The sequence below is a fragment of the Macaca thibetana genome, chromosome 17, assembly GCF_024542745.1.
Source record: "Macaca thibetana thibetana isolate TM-01 chromosome 17, ASM2454274v1, whole genome shotgun sequence".
Taxonomy (NCBI): domain Eukaryota; kingdom Metazoa; phylum Chordata; class Mammalia; order Primates; family Cercopithecidae; genus Macaca; species Macaca thibetana.
This window is the reverse complement of record NC_065594.1, coordinates 9,239,170-9,258,845: the sequence shown is the minus strand read 5'-3', so window position 1 is coordinate 9,258,845 and position 19,676 is coordinate 9,239,170. Positions and strand designations below refer to the sequence as shown.

Below are 19,676 nucleotides of genomic sequence, written 5' to 3'. Positions count from 1 at the left end.
ATCCTGGCTCCATGTTTCACCATTCGTGCTGGACGGTCTCCAACTATTTCCCCTCCCCATTGGTTATTTGTCCTTCTCTACCCTGTGCAGACCCCTAGAGGCTGTTCTTTGTGACATGCTCCAGTCCCTGTTCCCCTCTCTTGCCCTCTTCTTAGCTGGGCTTGGCCATTGGATGGAAGGGAGAGAAGTGAGGGTGTCTCCCCCTGCTGGCAGTGGTGGGTCCTTCTGGGGCCCCAGCTCCACTTAGGCAGCCCCGCGCCCTGCTGCTAGCTCTCCCTGGTTTGCTAGAACACCACTTTCTGCCTTTGCCCCTTCAGGCTTCAGGGTGAAACGGCTTCCAACTCTGCTAGCCCTAGTTGGTTTGTTTATGCCTCCCCAGGCCTCTGTAAATCATCTCTTCATTAAACTGTCTTCTGTCAGCCCTTTGAGGGGCTGGCTCTTTCCAGCAAGCCTTTGTTTGAATCACTGTCCAAGCAAAGTGGGGTTCATAGGTGAACTCTTTGAGCCTCCATTTCCTTCTTTCTAAAGTGAAAAAATTTATGGCTGGGTGCAGTGGCTCAAGCCTGTAATCCCAGCACTTTGGGATGCCAAGGCAGGAGGATTGATTGAGGCCAGGAGTTTGAGACCAGCCTGGATAACACAGTGAGACCCTGTCTCTACAAAAAACAAGAAACAACAACAAAAAAGCTAGCTAGATGTTGCGGAATGCACCTGTGGTCCCAGCTACTCTAGAAGCTGAGGCAGGAGGATCCCTTGAACACAGGAGGTTGAGACTGCAATGCGTTGTGATCCTGTCACTGCACTCCAACCTAGATGACAGAGGGAGACTCTGTCTCAAATAATAATGATAATGGGAAAATTACTAATACTACCTACCTTATTGGTTGTGAGGATTAAAACTAGTGGCATTCAAAAGGTATTCATTTCACATAAAAGATTCCACTACCAGCAAAATGAATGGCATAAGGCAGGTACTTGATAAATGTTTTTATTCATTTATTTTGACTTTTTTATGAATGGAGAGATTAATGAATTCACACTGAAGCACCTTAGGTTTGAACAGTAAGTCAGTGAGTGCCGTGCTCACCTGATGCCAGTGTGCAGCATGGTTCAGAGCACAGACTCTGGTGCCAGCCTCCCGCGGGAAATCCTAGGTCTTCCCAGCTCCCTGTGAGTAGTCTGTGCCTCAGTTGCCTCATCTGTTCAGTGTGGCTGGTGTTAGGAGCCCTCCTCCTGTGGGTGGAGAGAGGATGGATGGAGTCATGTGCATCAGGCGCATGTTTCTGATGTTTTCTGGGACGTAGGAACCAATGCTGCCCCCTCCTTCCGTCTTCGTGGCTCCTCCCTTCACAATGGAAGCTGCCGAAGTCCAGCTGCTGTTTGCGCATGTGCAGACCCAGGATCCTCTGAGACGAAGCAGCAAGGTTCAGCGGGAACCCTGCAGGTGGCTGGGCTCACCGGAAGGGAGCAAGGGTCTCATCTGTCTTAGTAGTAGCTTGAGACTGGCCCCTGCATCTCCATGGCAGGAATTTAGAAGCTGTGTGAGGACAATGGAGAGAAGGGACTAGACCCAAACTCTTCACTCAACAGGGGGCAGGCTGGGATGTTCTGGACCACATGCTCAGAGTCAGCAGTCAGGCCGGATGGAACAAGAGGTCGGTGGCTGGACTACATGGCCGTCTCTTGGGCTATTTGGCCTTCATTCCGCCTGGGAGGATGACGGGGCAGGTCCCTGGACAGAGCGGCTTCTGGGCTTCTGGACAATCTCAGGCTGCTCTGTGGCTGCTGGAAATGAAAGGGTCTTGCCAGTCATGTTTTGCCTTCCTGCTAAAGTGGAGAGTTGTCCTGTCCATCCTCAAGGCCCCCGATGTTGGCTGGAATTTACCATATACTCTTGTAGCTTCCTTTATTACCACTCACTTCTGCGAGGCTGGAACAGACCTCATCGTGTTTGTCATATGAGTGCTCAGGGTTTCCATCACGCTGCAGTCCAGGGGGTGCCATGAATATCTGCTGAGTGTTGCTGTCACAGAGAGAGGGGAGCTGGTTGTGACTGCCCAGCCACCAGTGTTTTTGTGGGTTTCTGGCAGGGCCGGTGGGACCACACTGCAAGTGAAACTTCTGTTAATAATATCTCAGTGCTTTATTAACTAAATTCCTAAGATAAGGTCCAGAAAGACCCGTGTTAGACAGAAATTAGCACCGCGTTGCCTAGGATTCCCAAGAACAGCGAGTGTGCTGTCAGGACCGAACCACCTCGCACCTGCCTTTGTGTAGCATGAACACCTGAATGCGTTGAATGCTTTTGAATGAGTTACCGTTTCTTCACTCTTGGAACTTTGCATCTCTTTGCCATTTTTGTTTCCTGTTCACAGACCCTGTCTGATTCTCCCATGCCTTTCCAAAGTTTGGATTGTTAGCACTAGAATGATTATTTCTTGGTAAATTCTTTTATTCTTAATTTCTTAAATTCTTTTAGCATAAATGCACATACATAAATTATGTTAGAGTTTACGCTTTTTTGTTTTACAATAGTGTTTTATTACAAAGTCACCTCTGAGCTGAGATATAATCTGACCTCCTGGGCTTTTGTATGTTTATCCCATTATTCACATTCTGTGTCCTTAGCTTTTTGCAGATTTTCAAGTGGGCCACCTCTCCTTGTCCTTATTGCGTGTCAGCTTGTTTTTGACAAGTCATTTTTCTGATCTTAGAAAGACTCTTTGACATCTCAGCCACTGTGCCGAGAAGGCAATGTCCCTTCTCCCCTCCTCCTTATGTTCCCCGCAAATTTAATGAGATGGTCTTCGATTTCCTCGCTTCAGCTGCGGGTGGACGTGTGAAGCGGCCCATGCTCCAGGCCTGATCCCTTTGGAGGGACCCCCATGGAGCACCTGCCTGGAATGAACTGTGACTTTGACTTCCCCTTCTGGCCTCTTGGGCCACTAAGATTTCTGCTAGGCTCCTTTTCCTTGCAGGCTAACCCCAAGGGCCTGTGACGTCAGAACTCCATCCCCAGTGCCGTGCCAAGGTGAGTCTGCTTCTGCTGGGGTTATTACCAGATGAAACCTCAGGGAGGAAGGCCAGGTACTTCCTGAACATCATGGAACACGAGGCCCAGGTGACTCAGCGAGGTCAGAGTCTGCTGTGGTGGCGGCAGTAGGCAGGTGGGAGCCTGGAGGGAGGTGGGGCGTTAATGACTGCCTGCCTGCTCCCGGACCCGCCTACCTCTCTGCTCTACCATGCCTGTGATTTCATCATGCACACCTTTGTAAACAATCCATTTAGCAACGAAATTATACGCTGGGTAATTACAGCTTCCAGCCTCATGTCAGGAGTCCCCCGCTCAACAGCGTGCTCCTGGTGATACTGCAGCCCGGAACGGGGACTGGCTTTGCTAACGTCCTGACGAGACATCGGGGAGAGACAGGATGTGGCAGGTGGGGTGCCTTGACTTATGTTAATTGTCTATGTCAGGCCTGCGGGTCTTGTTTTGACAGTCCTGAAATTGTGTTTGGACTGCTGATTAGATCAATATGGGAAACCGGGCCAGGGGAGTTTCTCTGTGAGGGAAAAGCGATCTGGGTAAGATCAAATCCTCAGGTGTGAAGGAGGGAGTCTCTTTTCACAGCCCACTTCACCTTCCCGTCTCACTTGGAGCTGCCCCTCTCTGTGCCAGCCGCAAAAATGGACCCGAGAAACACGGCAGAGGGTAGGAGCTACAGGGTGGGCAGTGTCCCAGCAGGGGACAGGACTGCCTTGGAGGCCAGCCCATGCGTTTACAAGGATGTGTTCAAGGTTTAGTCTGAGCCCTCACTTTGTGGCTTTACAGATGATTGTTTTAATAGGGCACAGTGAGGAGGGAGGGGCACAACCCCGGAGATGGCAGCAATGGGGGTGGCTGGGAGACATGGCCACAGCTAAAGACAACCTGGGCATGGCTCTGAGCCAGCAAAGGAGGGTGTTTTTCTCAGATTTATTAAAAGTGGTAGCTGCTAGTGATGCTTGGGTTTATAACCTTAACATTTATTTATATCTGATGATTTCCCCTGCTTCCTTTTTTTTTTTTTCTTAAAGATAAAGTCTTGTTCTGTCGCCCAGGCTGGAGTGCAATGGTGCCATCATGGCTCACTGCAGCCTTGAACTCCTAGGCTCCTGCCTCAGCCTCCTGAGTAACCGGGACTACAGGTGTACACCACCATGTCGTGCTAATTTTTAAATGTTTTGTAGAGATAGGATCTCACTGTGTTGCCCACGCTGGTTTCAAACTCCTAGCCTCAAGCAATCCTCCTGTCTCAGCCTCCTGAAGCCCTGGGATTACAAGCATAAGCCACCGCCCCCGGCCATATCAGATGATTCTTTACATCTCTGCTGACAGATTTCATCACTGGTGCTGAGTTCAGGGAGTCCCGCAGCCGCTTATACGTGTTGCATTGTGAGGCAATACAGGCCTGTGTGACTTGCTATTCTATGGCTGGGCTTCTGTCTGCAGACGCCTGGTTTCTCCACTGCCAAGGCTCATGGTCTGACACATCCATGAAAGTCAACAGTGAGGATGCAATGACAATGCGTCGTGCATGAGCGTTCCCGGACCTCGCTCCCCTGCCCATCAGAGAGGGCTTGGCATCTCAACTGACTCGCCCTCTGCTGCCCTGGAAGGGGGCCTTCATGGTCAGAATGCCCCTCTGCTTACTTAAGCTATGGCTGGGGAGGAGTTCTTCAGGAAACCTTGAGGAGAGAGGTGCTGGAGTATGAGGAAAATAGATGGAAAGGGAAAGAAATTTAAGGAAGTGTATCTGTGGGCCACGTGTCTCTGTTATAGCATTTGAGAATGCATATAAGGAACTTCAGTTATTTTGCGATGACTCTTGTTGCTGGGTGGTGATTCTTAACTCCACCCCTGGTTGAGTCTTGACCGCAGGCATCGCAGCTTCAGTGAGATTACGGAACACCAGTGCACAGAAGCAGTACACGGTAACTGACAGTTAGACAACAGTCACATTGCCCCTTGTGTTTCTGGAAAGCCTGGGAACACAGGTGGTCTGGCTCAGTTCATATCCTTGGGAGCTTTAGCACACAAGCAGACCCAGAGATACAGGCTTGGATCTGAATCCAGGAGGCCCAGCAGGAACGGACGGGAAAATTCATTTCTCTCGGAACGTCTCAGCACATGTTCATGAAAGCTCTATCTCTAGGGCCGTGTTCACTGTGCATTCAGGGAACTCTGCCCATTGTTTTTATGTCCATTTCTGTAACTGTCAGAACTCTGATCCCATTTTAAAATTTGCCTGAGTGCTTCCTCAAATGCAGTGGATAATTTGCTTAACTATACTATTAGCATAAATTTGCATATTTATTTCATAATTAAAATGAGTAAGAATAAAAGGCTAATTACACCAAAATTGCATGAGTCACCGTAATTAAAGCTGTAGAAAATAATTTTACTTATACATTTCAAAATCCTGAGTGATCTGTTATTCATCATCACATGCTCATTCTCATCTTACCTGTAGTGCATCCTGAATGCTAGGGTGGGAGGACTCCAGGTACGATGGAGCTGGAATTGGAAGGTGTTCTTGGACCTCAGGAAGACTAGAATCAGATGGAGGGAAGAAAGTCAATCCAATGGATTTGTGTAGAAATCACACCCAAACCAAATGGTATCAGGCACAGGTATCTTTGGTAGTATTGGCAAGGCTCTAGGTCGCATGTGGGGTGATGGGTTTATTCTTATGTTTCATAATCAAATATTATTATTGGGTTCATAATTGAATCAATATTATTGGATTATTTTAATGTCCTGAATATGACTACATTTTTTGAAGAAGACGATAATAAGCAAATGTGTTTTTGAGTTTCCTTTTAACTTCTAATCCATCCTGCTTTTTGTCACCAAACAAGTCTTCCTAAAACACTGATTTTAACCATGTCATAGCCTGAACACAGTCATCAGTGACTCTACCTGTAGACAGAGTTCCACCTTCCTTACCTGGCATTTGAGGCTCCCAACTTGTTTTTCTATGTGTACTTTCTTCACAGACTCTTTCATTAAATAAGCTACCCTCACTGTCCTGTGAATGTGATTTTCGTGTTCTTAATGCTGCACCTTTGCTCACACCATCATCCTCACCTCCCCTGATAATTCACATCAACACTATTAGGCACTTACTGTGTGTCAGACACTCTTTTTCACTAGGAAAAGAAAGAAATGGTCCTCATCCTTAGTCTTTCCAGGCCCAGCTCAAATACATTCCCATTGATTGATTCATTCATTCAAGATGCAGTATATCTAATCTAGGACCCTGTTCTAGAAGCTGTGAGGGAAACGGGGGTTGAGTGAGAACCAGTTCTTTCCCTCCAGAGGCCCCAGGCTGGAACTCTCTTTGGTTCCCTCCATGAAACTTGATGCTCTCCTTTCCCCACTGAAACCCATGGAAATCCAACCTTTCTCAGAATTTCTAATGGAACAAAGCAAAAACTGACTCAGGTGTTCCTTTTATTACTTGATTGTCTAAGGTTGGGCAAGATAGAAGAGGAAAGGACTCTATCTCACGGCATGTCCAGAAGAGGGCAGGGCCATCCCTGCAGTTAGGCCTCCTGGACCCTGGAGGTAGGAGGGGGACGATGGCCTCTAAGAGCGCTCTGAGACCAGGAGCCTGTGCTCCCAGGCCTGAAGGCTTTGCTATCACTGTTCTGCGCTGCCGCCCTTGCCACCTCCCCTCCACTGTGTGGCTGACTTTTCTCTGCCTTCTGCTGCCTGATGGGATCTCCCACTCCTCTCCACAAGGATCTGAGAGGGAAGGGTGCTGAGGAGAGGAGCGTGGAGTGGGCAGGCTCTTGATGCCAAGCCAAGAATCTGCATGGTTCATTTGAAACTTCTCAGTGCCCTTTATCCCTTCTTCTCTTTTATGTATAAGCTCGTCTTTCTCCCATACAGTTGTAAACCCCAAAGGGTAGGGACTGTATTCTGTTCCTTATTTATATCCTGTAAGACAGTGACTCTCAAACTCATCAGAATCATCTGGGGAGTTTTAAAAACTTGATTCCTCCAGAAACCGTAAAGACCAAAGATTTTAAAATATTACCATACTAAAACAGAACGAAGCAAAAACCTTCTGTAAAGCTAAACAAGCAAACTCATGAATCAGTCGGAAGAAATTATAAACAAGGGGAAAACAGTATTTGGAGCACAGATGGAAGACGCACTAATTTCTTTAATTTGCAACGAATGTCTATAAATAAGAAATATACAAACAACTCAGTCAATGCTGGGCCAGGAATCTGAACTGGCAGAACATGGAAAAGAAATACCAATGATCAAGTAACGTGAAGAGCTGCTCATCCTTCCTCAGAAGTAAAGAGATGCAAATCAGAACAATGCCAGCCCACTTTTCATGAATCTGATTAGCAAAAATTATGAAGTTTCATGATGCCCATTGTTATGAGAGTATGGAAGCAGATGCCAGTGAATGCAACCTTGGTGGATTTTGGCACCTGTGCGACAAGGTGGGGCGGTGGCTCTCACACCTGCTTGAGCTTCTAAATCACATGATGAACTTTTGAAAACATTGATTACCAGCACCCCCACCCCGTAGCGCCATAAGACACCCATATGTAACTAAGGGCACCATTTGTGAAGTTCCAAATGGTAATAGAGACCAGACTAGGAAATTTCAACTAAAGGAATTTTGTCAACATACACCAACATTTTTAAAGCATGAGTAACCTTTGACCCAGCAATTCTACTGATAGGAGCTGACTCTGAAATTTCCCACAAAAGAGTGTCAATGTCAACAAGGATGGATGCCCATGGCAGCGTTATTTGTATAGCAAACAACCTCAGTGTCCATCAATAGGAACCCGGATAAATAAACTGTGGCACACTCTTAAATCTTTTAAAGAGATTTAGTAGGAACTCCATTTGCTGATATAGAGCAGTCTCTGAGTTATGTTGTGCAATGAAAAAATCAAGCAGCAGAACAGTATAAATGGTGTAATCCATTTTCCACACAGCTTTTAAAATGATACACCATATACTTTGGTAAATGCACAAATTCTTTTTCAATGGAATATCTACAAGAAGCTGATAACAGTGGCACCTTTCAGGGAAGGATGGGAAGATAGGTTCTTACCTTTCATTCAGTACTGCTTGATTTTCCTACTTTGTGCATTGACTACTTTTGGTGGAGAACTTCAGTAAGTGTCATCTGAATGGTGGAGTTATGGGACAATTTCGGTTTCTCCTTTAGAGTTTTCTGTAAAGGATATTCAAGAATTGAAGATTCTCAGGCCATATACCAGATACACCAAGTTTGGGTGGAGATGCTGGCATGGGACTCTAGAAATCAGCTTGTCGTGTGATTCTGCTCATCAGTCAGGTTTGAGACTCACTGCAGAAGATTCTGGAAGAAAGATGCTCTCTTCTCTAGCTCAGGGGATGTGAGGATGAGAGGGTGGGGTGGGTGGCTGCAGCCCTTTTATTTCCATGAAAGGAGAACCTGAATGATCTTGTGCAACCTAAGGTCAAAGAAATGCATGGCTGGCAAGTAAACCACAGAGGGGAACTTGTCCCCTGGTACATCAGTAGGCCACAGAATCATGCCTTTCCTGAAGAAGGACAGTCCTGTGTCTAGACTTTTCAGTTATGAAGCCAATACATCCTCTTTGTTGTTTAATGCAGCTTGAATTAGGTCTTTTGTCACATGCAATATTAAGAATCCTAACTGATAGACCTCCACTGAGACAAGCTGAGTATGTCTTTATCCCTTGCAGCCTGAAATTGCCTAATTTATAAAGTATTTCATGATGTTTGCAAGATAAACCCTTGTCTAGTGCCTTGGGCCACATCTGATTGCCTGCAATATTTCTGCCTCTGGAAATGAACTGTCAAACCAAGAAGTATGTCCTTGGAATGCATCCTCCACGTTAGCAAAAGAATTATGTGTTTTGTTTGCTCTTCATCATGTAACTCTTGAATAAATTTGGATGCAACAGATTAAGGGCATAACCAGGAAATATTTCTTGTGATATAACTGATATCTGGGTTTGTTCACTTAATAATTTATTTGACAAATATGTGATGAGGGCTCACCATGAGCCGATACCTTGCTAGGCATTGGGTGGGTATACAGTGGCGAACAAAGCAGACATGTTCTCTGCCGTCATAGAGGTTGTAGGCTAATGGGAGAGACAGATATTAAACCAATAACCAATAATCACACAAACAAGAAATTTATGCATTTAGATAACTGCATGAAATAAAAGTCCTGAGTCCTATTTGAAAGTGTAACAGGGATTTCTAACCTCTATGAAGAGGCACAGGAGAGCTTGACTCAACTTGAGAGACTGAAAAGGCCAGTGTAGCCAGCGAAGTGCATGAGGGGCAGTTCTGCAGGAAGAAGGGCTGGAGAGTCAGATGGGGGTAGAACATAGGTGCCTTGCATCCATGTTAAGGATTTTGTATTTTATCCCAAGTGAAATGGGCACCACTGAAGGCAGTGACATGGAGCAGGAGAGTGACGTAATCTGCATTGTGTTTTAAAAAAATATATCTTTGTCTATTGTGTAGCAAATGGATCAGAGAGGCCAATAGTAGAAACAGTGAGACCAGTTAGTGGGTGTTGCAGAAATCCAGGTGAGATTTTCTGAGGCTATTTGGATTCAGGTGATGGTGTAGAGTGAAGAGAGTGGAAGAATTTGAGACATATTCTTTTAGGCAGAATCCGGAAGGCTCGGGGAAGGATTGGTTATGTGTATGTTGGCAGGCAGGAGGGAGGGAGGAAGCTGTCCAGGAGAACCACCAGCTTTCTGACTTGAGTCATTTGACTGTCTGGGGAGGGACAGTGGGACTTTGAGAGTTCATTTTGGTTTTTATTTGTGCAGGCATATCATTTTGCCAGGAGAATTAGCAGTGCCATCTTCCTGTCACAACTAATTGACCATACCAGCTCCTTATTCAAGGTAGGCTTTCCTAAACTTGTCTGAAAGTCACTCCATCATGGGATAACAAGTCTCACTCTTCTTTTAGAAGAGTAAGAAAAAATAAGGGTGGGGCAGAAGCCAGTGCAACATTAGGATAATTGGAGAAGAGAAATTGGGCATGCAAGGTGAGAAAGTCTGGAGAATCAGCCCTTCCTTGAGACCCGACACTTTCTTAGCCTGGGCTCATTACTTCTCACGTTAACCTCTGCCCCCTGCAATGGCGTCCTCCTGGAGGCAGTGGGGGGTTGAGGGGGCAGTCCTGGAGCCATAGTGCTTTTATTTTCAATTTTTTCAGGATTTGCATTCCCTTGATATATGAATACTAGACACATCTAGGATTTATTTTTAATTATTATCTTATTTTCAACAAACTGTAGTAACAGCTGCATAAAATTTTTTTTTGGAAAAAAGAAAACATACTCATGATTCTATGACCCAAGTACAACAATGGCTTCTTTTTATTATTTTTATTTTGCGTATAACGTCCCAGTCCTCAGTACATTGATTCAGTTCACCAAATTCTTTTTTTTTTTTTTGAGACAGAGTCTCGCTCTGTTGCCCAGGCTGGAATGCAGTGGCACAATCTTGGCTCACTGCAACCTCCGCCTTCCAGGTTCAAGTGATTCTCCTGCCTCAGCCTCCTGAGTAGCTGGGATTATAGGCGCCCGCCACTGCACCTGGCTAATTTTTGTATTTTTAGTAGAGACGGGGTTTCACCATGTTGGTCAGTACCAAAGTTTTATTAAGCTCTTACTACATGCCAGGCATTGTTCTCAGCATCAGGGATACAGAAGTGAACAAAACAGACAAAAGTCAACAAGCATGCATATTTCAAATAGTTATAGTGTAATATGCCGTTTTCAATGAAATCTTTATTAATTTTAAATGTATTTACATTTTTCTTAGTTACCATTTAATGCTTGCATGTTATGCTAACATGTTAAGAATATAATGTATTAAATCATTCATCAATGGGAACCCACAGGCTGTTTGCAAATAGGGACTAGGAATGCCATTTTACCACTGCATCCCCAGGCCCTAGCACAATGCCTGACAGACAGAAGGTGCTTGGCAAATAATAGCTGGAATGGGTCCTTGTTTCTAGTTTGGGAATAGCAATAATGCTGCAGTAATCATCTTTGTATCTGGAGGTTTTGGCTTATGTTGAATTATTTCCTGAAGACAGATCTTTTCAAACATTCCCACCAAAGTTCTAGTAGCAATAGAAAATGCACATTTGAGGGCTATAAATGGTGACTATAAAATATACATATACTGAAATATGATTAAAATGGTGGATGTAGGAAAATGTTTGTAACCCACAGCGCTGAGTCCTTTCCACTCACAGCTGTGTACCCCTGGGGAGACTAACATCCTGATTTGACCTGCACGGCAGGTGTGAGATACATCCCTGGGAGTGGGGCCTGTCGGCCAAAGGCTATTCATCTTGATAGTTACTGCTGCACATTACCATATTGCTTCCCTAACATTTTACAGCTATTTTTATTGCTACAAACATCATTGTGTGAGCAGACAAGTTTCAACTCAGTATCGCCAGAGCTGGTATTGTTAGGATTTGATTGTGTCTTCTAAAGACGTTGAAGCTTAAACCACCAGAGCTTTTCCATGTAACTTTATTTGGAAATAAGGTTTTTGCAGATGACCAAATTAAGATGAGATCATTAAGGTGGGTCCTAATCCAATATGATTGTTGTCCTTATAAAAAAGGGGGAAATTTGGACGCAGAGACAAGTGTGCAGACAGGGAGGGACCTCGTGCAGATGAAGGCAGAGTTGGGGTGAAGCCTCCATAAACTGAGGAGCACAGAGACTGCCTGTGAAGCCCCAGAAGCTGGAGACAGAGGCCTGGGGCTGAGGCTGCCTCAGTCCTCAGAAGAAACCAGCCCTGCCCTCACCTTGATCTTGGGCTTCTGGCCTCCAGGATTGTGAGACAATACATTTCTCTTGTTTAAGCCACTCAGTTTGTGGTATTTTGTTATGGAAGCCCTAGCAAACTAATACAGATGTTTTATACAAACACTTTTTTTTTTTTTTTTTAAACAACCTAGTAGGTTTCAAATGACCCCTCAAGCCTGCTTTGTTTTTGATTTCATAACTCGAGAGAACACACATTTTCCTGTGAGTTTATTTGCTTATTGAACTTCTACTTGACTCTGTCTTTCCTGGGATGGGGTCTGTCTCCACCAGGAATGTGCCTGGGTCAGTATGTGCTCATTAAATGAAGAATTAAGAATCCATTAATAGCCTAATTGAATGTGATTCAATAAAATATGCCTGACCAAATAAAGTACACTCTTTAATACTAACGTTTCCTGTTAGCACCCGTGATTACTCTGGATTTGCTGAAATGAGAGCTGGGAGACAGTTCCTCAGAGATCATTACTCTGCCCACACCATCGAGACAGATCTGTCCAGGAGTGTGAGCTCATTATGTGTCTGTCTTGTCCTAATAGATGGCACAATCCTTTAGGGAAGGTTGGGGAGGGATTTACTCACGTTCTTAATCCCCATGCCAGCAGTGCCTGGCACACAGTGGAGGCTCCATACAAGCTTGAGATGTGAGCATGGGATAGAAAATTGCATCTGCTTCTGAGAATGTGAAAGGGGCTGTCTGAAAACTGACCCTATATTATTAGTTCGGGTACTAATGGTAGTGGCCACAGTAGACAAACTTTCAAGTCTCAGGTTTAGATCTCACTCTCAAAGCTGATGTGGGTGAGGTGGTTCTCCACTTTCTTGCAGTTACTCCTCTGCAGAGGATGAGAGAGATGGAGGCCTCCAGGACAGGGAAAGAAAGAGATGGAAGAGCCAGGCTAGCTCTTAATGACCTCAGCCTGGGCGGGAGCCCGAAACTGCTGCTCAGATTTCGTTGGCCACACTAGTCCTGCAGCCCCAACCTAACGTGGGGGGAGGAGGGGGACAGGACAAGAGGTGGAGGAGTGTAGGTGAGTGTTGTCTCTGGCACTGTTTTACTGAACAGCAACTGGCCAGATGAGTGTATTTGTGCAGGTGTAAGGATGTTCACAATGGACATCTCTTTAAAAGGAGCTTTTTTAAAAAAATCAGCGTTTTCATCCAGGAGAGAAAAGTGAAAGATGGTTTGCTTTTGAAATGCCAGGAGTCTCCTTGAGAAAACTGGGCCCGCGGTGTCTGGACAGAGGCTAAGGGTTCCCAGTGACGGGGCTGTTGGAGGCTGGGAGGAGTTCCCTGGTGGTGACCTTGCTTGGCAAGGAGGGACGGCTTCCAGTTTGGAATGTCAGGCTACGCTTCCACACCTTCTCAGCACTCAGGCTGAGGATCCTGGATGCATTTCCAATTCCAATGTCTTTTGAAATCTGTCTTTTCTCTCTGAAATAAATGACCACTATTGATGAGTAAAAGCTTGCTGTTTTCACTTATGGCTCTCAGTCATTTCTAATTATGGCTCCAACCTGGATGTCTTTTTACAACTCACTTCACCAGGAGGGGACGTTGGTCTGAACAGCAGCGCGGGGTCTGGGTCTTGCTGCACGAGCTCAGCACCAAATTTATCCCTGGTTTGCTTCTCCAGTCCCACTGAACAAGGCGTCCGTGATCCTTGAGTCTAAAAGTGATAGTAGTGGCCTGTTTCACAATTTTGTCACAAGGCTAAGACTCATACAACTGGAAGTGATGACAGTTTCTACAACTTAAGTGCCTGTTTCATGGATAGCCCAATGCTAATGATTTATATGTTATTTCTAAACCTTACAAAGTCAGGATTATGATCATGCCTACTTTACATGTAAGAAAAATGGAAGCTTTGGGAGGTTAAAGATATAGGCCGGGTGTGGTGGCTCACACCTGTAATCCCAGCATTTTGGGAGGCTAACGTGGGCGGATAACCTGAGGTCAGGAGTTTGAGACCAGCCATACGTAACATGGTGAAACCCCATTGCTACTAAAAATACAAAAAATTGGCTAGGCGTGGTGGTGCGCTCCTATAATGCTAGCTATTCGGGAGGCTGAGGCAGGAGAATCACTTGAACCTCGGAGGCGGAGATTGTAGTGAGCTGAGATTGTGCCACTGCATTCCAGCCTGGGCAACAAAGCGAGACTCTGTCTCAAAAACATAAAAATAAAAATAGAATAAAAAGAGAGCAAGGGAGGAGAATAGTAAGAAACATTAGAAGAGACATACCTTCATGAGGTGCTATGGACTGAAGGCTGTGTCCTGTCCCCTGCCCCAGAATTCATGTGTTGAAATTCTAACCCCCAGTGTGATGGTGTTAGGAGGTGGGGCCTTTGGAGGGGATTAGGTCATGAGGGTGGAGCCTTCATGAATGGGGTTAATGCCCTTAGAAAAGGGACCTCAGAGAACTCTCTTGCTCTCTTTCTGCCATATGAGGAGACAAGAAGATGGCTGTTGTATTAGTCCATTCTCAAGCTGCTAATAAAGACACGCCCAAGACTGGTTAATTTATAAAGGAAAGAGGTTTAATTGACTAGTGTTCAGCACGGCTAGGGAGGCCTTAGGAGACTTACAATCATGGTGGGAGGGGAAGCAAACACATCCTTCTTCACATGGTGGCAGGAAGAAGAACTGCCGAGCAAAGGCAGAAAAGCCTCTTATAAAGCCATCAGATCTCATGAGAACTCACTCACTATCATGAGAACAGCATGGGGGTAACCACCCCCATGATTCAATTACCTCCCACAGGGTCCCTCCCATGACATGTGGGGATTATGGGAACTATAAGATGAGATTTGGGTGGGGACACAGCAAATCATATCAGTTGTCTACAGCCCAGAAGAGAGCCCCATGCTGGTGCCCTGATCTCAGACTTCTACCCTCTAACACTGTGGGAAATAGATTTGTTTGTAAGTCCTCCAGTTTACAGTACTTTGTCATAACAGCCCAAACTGAATAAAACATGGAGTTACCTTCTAGTCAAGTTAGGAATTCTTGACTCAGGTCAAACATGGCCACCCTCACACACTAGGTACTTTACAGATCTTCGTGAGGGTTAGCACAATGATGAAATGTTAGGTCATTCTGTCACAGACATGTCCTGTGAAGCAGTCCAGAGCTGTTCTGGTCAGCACAGCCTTGGCACTTTTTCTTGGCACTCAGCAATCAGAACTCACTGGGTCAGGGCCACAGCCTCACTCAATCTCCGTAACAGTAACGTGAGGAGGGCACTGTGTTTAACAGAGTTTCTAATTTACAATGACTTAACTAATATAGCTATTTATCACCTAATTTAACAAGAAGCGTGGCGGTAAGGGATTCCACAATTGTGTCAGCAGTTCAACAATGCATTGGCATCGCTGAAACTCTTCGGGTCACTCACTGTGACAAGATGACCCCTGCAGGGTTGAGCGTCTCACTCGCATGTGAAAGCATCCATCTCTCGGGCAAAACCTGGCCTTCTCTTCCAGCTTACTGGCCAAATCAGGTCATGTAACACCCTGGACCAACACCTGACTGAGGGAAGGAAATTGTTGCAAGGATTCAGGGCAGGCATGATTCATTGCTACAAAGGACCCAGCTCTGAGAGCAAGGGAGGACCATAGCTACCCCAGAGCACCTGTCCACAGGGCCTGCCACAGGTGTGTTCCCAACATATGCACAAGTTAGTGTGGGTAACAGGGGCAGAGAGGTATGGACACGCAGCCTCAATGCATGGGGGGGATGATACAGAGCAGCTGTGCTGTGTTGTTTGAGACAGTCTTCAAAGATAAGTAGAAGTCTGTCAGGAGGATGTGGAGGGTGTGTATGTGTATGCATGCACACGTGTGTGGTGTGTAGAAAGAAAGTAAAGGGAGAGGTGATCTAAGCGGAAGGACCTGCTTGTGCAAAGTCATGGCTGCATTCATTTATTATAACCATGCATGGAGTGGAGTGGCAGAAGGTGAAGCTGAACAGGTGTGTCAAGGCCAAATGATGAAGGGTTTTCCAGATGAGATAGGGGAGGGCCAGGAGCAAAGAAAAGGGGACACAGGAGGTTGCCTTATCTTGGTTACCCAGTGCCTACTATTGGCTGCTGCAGGTAGCTGTGTTTCTCACTTAATCCTCCAAGTAACTGAGTGAGATGGTGCGTTAGTTGGCTTGTGCTGTCATGACAAATTAATATAAGCTAGTAGGTAGGCTTAAACAACAGAAATTTGCTTCTCAGAGTTCTGGAGGCTGGAAATCTGAGATCAGGGGGCCAGCACGGTTGTATTCTGGTGAGGGCTCTCTTCCTGATTTGCAGGCAGCCACCTTCCTGCTGTGTCTTCACAAGGTAGGGAGAGAAAAAGAAAGAGAAGAAAGAGAAAAAGAAAAAGAGAAAGTTCTCTTCCTCTTCTTATAAAGCCACACTCCTATCAGATTAGGGTCCCACTCTGTGACCTCGTTTAACCATAATTATCTCCTAGAGACCCTATCTCCAGAGAGAGTCACATTGTGGGTTAGAGCTTCAACATATGAATCTTGGAAGGACACAGTTTAGTCCATAGCAGACCAGGATTCCCATTTTATATGTGAGAAGACTGAGGCTCAGAGAGGCAACCACTTGTCTGAGGCCATCCTGTCGTCACTGGTGGATCTGAGCATCAAGGCCCCATCTGCCCAATGTCAGGGCAGGTGCAGTGGCTGCATGTCAGCACCTATAACTTCAGGCCATTTTTGGGGTCCCCAAGATTTGCAGAGGTGCCTCAGGCAAGAGCGTGTGTTTGGTGGTAGTTATGGGGAGTGAGAGACTGGGAGGGTGGGGTTTGAGGCTTTTCAGCCTGGGCTGCCAGGGAGAGCTCTGCCACCATGCTTCAAGCACATAAACTCCACTTTGATTGCTTTTATTGGTTAGGATTTGGCATAAAATTCTCTTTGATACAGTCTGTGAAGGATAGGCCTGGAACCTGGTCTCTTGACCTCAGTCAAGGACCTTCTCCAAGACAGGTCCTGGAGTCCCAGGAGGGTACTGTATTAGTTTCTCAGGCTGCCTTTAAATATGACAGCAAAACAACAGAATTTATTCTCTTACAGCTCTGGAGGCTAGAAGTCTGAAATCAAAGAGTCATTGGCAAAGTTGGTTCCTTCTGGAGGCTCTGGGGGAGAATCTGTTCCATGCCTTTCTCTTAACTTCCAGTGGCTCCAGGCATTCCTTGGCTTGTCTCTGTCTTCATGCTCACGTGGCCTTCCCCTCTGGGCTCTCTCCTCCATGTCTCTGTATCTCAAATCTCTTTCTCCTTTCTCTTATAAGGGCACCAGATGACCTCATCTCAAGATCTTCAGCTTAATTACACTTGCAAAAACTCTGTTTCCAAAAAGGGCTACGTTCACAAATATTGGGGATTAGGACTTGGACATACCTTTTTGGGGGACATGATTCAATCATTGCAGTTGGCCAATTCCAGTTTACCAAAGACAAGACTAATGTGGCTGATCAGAAAGGAGTATTTACTATTATCTGTACCCTCTGGCCCGCTATGGAGTCACTGCCTAAAACAGTAATTTATCTCTATGACCGAGGATCTCACTGTCACTAGCAAATTCTTCTGACCTCCTGGTTGGGTAGGGATGAATAATATGGCAGCAGAGGAGAGAAGCACATCATGGCAGACTTAGCACATGACACTTTAATTGCGGGTTGGTTCTCTCACCTCCCAAGTCAACCTCCCTCCTGGTATCACACTTGAACATTACCCAGCACCTGGTCCTTGCTGAGACAAGAACCTGAAGTGAGAGAACAACAAGGAAATTTGATAAAGAGAAATGAGATGTTTAACTGAGTCCCAAATTGCTTTTCTGGATGCATCATCAAATAAAATATGAAATGGAAAGGGCTGTGCTTTTAGGCAGGCTGAGACATGCCTTAAAATACAAAGTGGGCTGCTTAATGTGGGCAGAAGGAGGACTTGAAAGGCCCCCCACAAGGAAGCTCAACCAGTCTTGGCTTCACTTGGCAGGGCCAGTGAGACCACAGGAAGTCCAGGGGCCGGTGACAGGCAGGACGCATGACAGCCCTGTGAACAAAAGTTCTCTGAAAAGGAATTTGGGGTAAAGAGACTTTATTCCAGTGAACAGTTTGCAAACCGGAGAGACGCAGGCTTCCCTGAAAAACAAAAGTGCATTCCAGAGATCAAAGGGAGGGTTCAGGTTTTATAGTTGAGTAGTTCCCACCCAGGCTCCTAATCAGGCCCACTTATGCAAATGAAGGATTCATAGTTGTTTAGTTTTGATTGGTTGATGCAGCTGAGTTCTGACTGGCTGATACAGCTGATCCCTGGTGGGTCGATGTGGTTGAGCCCTGAGAAGTTGATAGGTGAGCTCTGATTGGTTTGGGCAGGTGAGCTCTGATTGGTTTGGGCAGGTGAGCTCTGAGAGTCCCAAAGTTAAACTACAGTGTGGATTTTTTGGAGAACTGCAAACATGTGTAACCTGTAGTCAGCAAATGACTAGATGTAAAATTTAGGCTCAGTTAGTCACGTGGAATCCATCTTGAAGAACTGGCTCTTTCAGGTTCACATTTATTCACATTCCCCCTCTCAACTGAAACCTGTTCGCAGATGGCACTGATGATTGAATACGTTGATTGCATTCCATCACAGCACCAGGGTGGTTGGCTGTCTACTCCAGGTTCTTCTAGTCTTGTGTAGGGATACTAGTGGCAGGGCAAGTAGCCAGCTGAGCAACTAGAGCCATTTACTTATGAGAGGCCCTCAAGTACCTGTTAAGTGTGAATCAAAGTCTCTTGGGTTAAGTTGGTTCCAGTTTCCAGCTGGAGGGAGTTTAAGGTATCAAGGTGTTGGGTCAGCATGATTCTGGTGGGAGTCTCTTGAAGACACCTGTTAAAACAGGCTAGAACAATTTTAAAGAGGAGCCAAATGCTTAGCCCAAATATGTGAAAGGTCATTAAGACTCACAGGGCAAAAGAAATCCAATATTGGGAGGAGCCAGGTGAAAATATCTGGAAATTGGAAACTTACTCCAGTAAGTCCAGCCAAGAGGCTTTCTGAAGATGTACCTTTGAGAGACTTGGCCAGCTTTAGGATCTTAGATGTCTCTAATTCGACCTCATTAGAAGTGTTTACCCATGTGCGGTAGGGAATGTCAGCAACAGCACAAACACCACACTGTGCAACAAGGTGCTAGACTAAAGCAATGCAGTTGTCTAGGACCACCCAAGTGAAGGGAATCTAGGGACCTCTGTTGTGCCCTGATGGCTCAGGTGCTGGAGTGGGAAATTCTGTTAATAATGTGAGAAAGGCTTCTGATTACATATTTATATAAATAAATATATAAAAAATAAATATATATATTATATATGTATTTCAAACAGGGCCTAATCCAAACCAAGACTCCAGAAACCCTCCCTAACCTAGCTCCTTCAGTAGATAAAAAAAAAAATTGTTTTACCCTCCAGGTAAATTGCATCCTTCAGAGTGCTCACAACTACCATCATAATCTGAGGGGTCACTACCTATTTGGATTGTGCCCAGCAGTGTTTTACAATGACCTGTGATTCTGTGTAAGTACTTTTAAACTTTTTGACATCTTTGACAGGTTTTTCTAGGATCAAAATCCTAAATTATCTATAACCTAAAATTAACTTGAGGATTTGGAAGTTGGGCCCCTGGAGAGCATCAAAGAATTTCTCATTTTGTGGAGATATCAACTGATCGGGCTTATTTGATACATCTTACTGGAATCACTGTCAAATAAGAAACGGTGTT

At 45.4% G+C, this 19,676-nt stretch overlaps 1 protein-coding gene and 1 long non-coding RNA gene across 3 annotated transcripts in view; one reads left to right on the top strand and one right to left on the bottom strand.

The window, feature by feature from the left end:
- ALOX5AP (arachidonate 5-lipoxygenase activating protein) overlaps window positions 1-19,676 on the bottom strand; it is a 734,005-nt gene that overhangs the window by 632,394 nt on the left and 81,935 nt on the right. The gene's annotated exons all lie outside the window — the stretch shown is intronic.
- LOC126940780 (uncharacterized) overlaps window positions 3,447-19,676 on the top strand; it is a 29,785-nt gene continuing 13,555 nt past the window's right edge. Inside the window, exons 1-3 of one of the 2 annotated variants that reach the window (XR_007720908.1) lie at window positions 3,447-4,188; window positions 9,883-9,960; window positions 19,367-19,471. This is a non-coding gene — a long non-coding RNA (uncharacterized LOC126940780). The other variant, XR_007720909.1, reaches the window with a different exon arrangement.